The following is a 2,500-nucleotide window of genomic DNA, read 5'->3' on the forward strand; positions in this document are numbered from 1 at the left end:
AAATGAACAATCGTAGAACTATCGTAGTCGTCATAACCTTAAATGTGGTTCTTTCAACTCGTTGTTTTGCAGAGTACCGTAAAGAAACTTTCAAAATACGTGCCGCACGTGCGGCACGATTATTATTTTTTCTATTTTAAGGGGAGGGGGGGGGGGGGGGGGCCGCAAACTGTTGAAATGGACCCCTTCAAATAATCATTTCTCGAGTCCCTTTTACTCTACAGTTACGTTTTTTCGTCAAGTGTGTACGAAATTTCTTTATTTGCTTGTTCGAAAGAGCTTTCAAAATGATGGAGAAAGGCGTTTCTTTTAATGTGATGGCTCTCTTGGTTGCCGAGTTATTCAAGATTTTGATTTATGCAAATTAGATGACTTGTGACGTCACGTACTGAACACAAAATGATGTAAAATAAAAAAAAGAACATCTCTGAAAGCATGTTCTGTATAGAACTAAAACTTTTTTGAGTTCTTATTATACTCATTACAAAGTTCCATGATATGGCCCATTGGGACGTTTCCATGGCAACGCAATGGACTCCAGGCTCTCTCCATCCAAAGGGTAAAATCAGAGTTTCCCTCCCCAATAAGGATTATTTGCTCTTGAATATGGACATTACACACCACAAGCACAAGGAAGTCTGTTAGACTCTGAAGCAACAAAGAAAGCATTTTTCATTTCGGAAAGGTAGAGGTCTGGTAACAAGTATGTTGCTATGGTGACATCATAATTACTATTACAATGTGTAGTTTTGGGAGCGCATCAACACTGCAAAATTTCAACGCTGCAGACTTAGTATTTGCAAAGATATTCCATATTTCGTGATTTTATATAGTTTTGTATCCACTATGAGACGTCACAAGTCATCTAATATCTTGAATAACTCGGCTACCAAGAGTGCTATCACAATAAAGTAAATGCTATTCTTCATCATTTTGAAAGCTCTTTCGAACAAGCTAATAAAAAATTTCGTGTCATATGCACTTTAACATTTCTTCGCCTGATTCGACTCTCAACCATATTTAGTAAATCATGTGACCAAAAAGAAAATGCCTAAACACTCAGCAAGTTAACTATGCTTTTCGCACATTTTTAACGCATTTTTATGAGGACATTCTAACACAAAATCTGTAGCATGGATTTAAAATATATCTATTTCTCAAAAAAAAATATGACGTCATATGGCCCGCCTTTGATACACTTTTCAAAATATCAGTTTCATTTTTTTCTCCAAATAGAAATTCCATGCTACAGTTGACGAAAAATGATGGGACGGTTACCATCTGGTGAAAAAAAACAGGGACTAACTGCGCTTGTGCTTTCTAATTGAAGTGATGTCAGATTGTCATTGAAAACGTTACTTCATAGAACCATCCATTGAACCTTTTTGTAGGGCTCTTTGACTAGTAACCTTCCTTAGCAAACATTGTCTTTCCGTATTTAAGTCCCACCCTCCTCAACCAATCATATTCTTGCTTTCTGGCATTGTCGTTGCCTGCATCCGTCATCGTTTCTTTAGGAGTTTAAGAAACGGCGCGGCTACGACAACGACAGCACCACAAAACAATAATAGGGAGTTTTAGCAAGGACAACGGCAAAGGCAATTTTACTTCAAATATACCTTAGCGCTACGTGAAGTATTTCGCGATTATTCTATCTTGTTCACCTTCAACAAAAGGGGCGAATTATCGTGTAACTGGATTTATAGGAAAGGTTCTAAAGTGAAGATAAAAAGTGAACGATTTTCTGTTGTATGCTCACGTTGTCGTCAAAACCTGAAATTGGGTGATTTCACGTTGTTGTTTTGTGGATTACGGCACTGAAATGCGTGCTGCACGTGCAGCACGAGTATTTTTCAATCCTTAACCAAAGATATTCTTGCTTTGTGGCGTTGCCGCAGCCGTAGTCGTAAACTCCCTAATATCATTGTTTAACTGAAGAGGAAAAACAATCTTGCTGCACGTGCGGCACGCATTGTAACACACACATATATATGCGGTACTCTGTCTAAATAACAAACACCTCAAATCATCTAGTTATTTTGTCGTACATCTTAAGGTACCCACTTTAGAGGGTGCTAATGGGGGTACCCAATTGTCAGTTAACTACTAATTTTTCGGCTAATTGTCAGTTAACTACTATTTTTTGGCCAATTGTCAGTTAACTACTAATTTTAGTTATCTATTAACTTTTATTATCTCAGCGATAATAATTGATTCACAACCCGAATTTTCTTTACTTCAAAACGTAACTGGTAACTTAGGTAAAGGATTCTTCAGACAAAATTTGATGACCTCACCTGCGCTAGAACCACTTTTTAAAATTTTCTTTATATGTCTTACATTTCTCTGGCAAAATTTTTCTTTCCGCCGACTAAAATTTCCCGGGAAAATTACCGAGAAATTTATGGAAAGTCTAAAACAAGCAAACGGAAAAATTAAAGCTCAGGTACGTGTGGCCCATTAAATTTGTCAGTAGAACTCTTTGTAGCGTAGCTTTAGT

This window comes from Montipora capricornis, unplaced genomic scaffold (assembly GCF_036669925.1).
Source record: "Montipora capricornis isolate CH-2021 unplaced genomic scaffold, ASM3666992v2 scaffold_461, whole genome shotgun sequence".
Taxonomy (NCBI): domain Eukaryota; kingdom Metazoa; phylum Cnidaria; class Anthozoa; order Scleractinia; family Acroporidae; genus Montipora; species Montipora capricornis.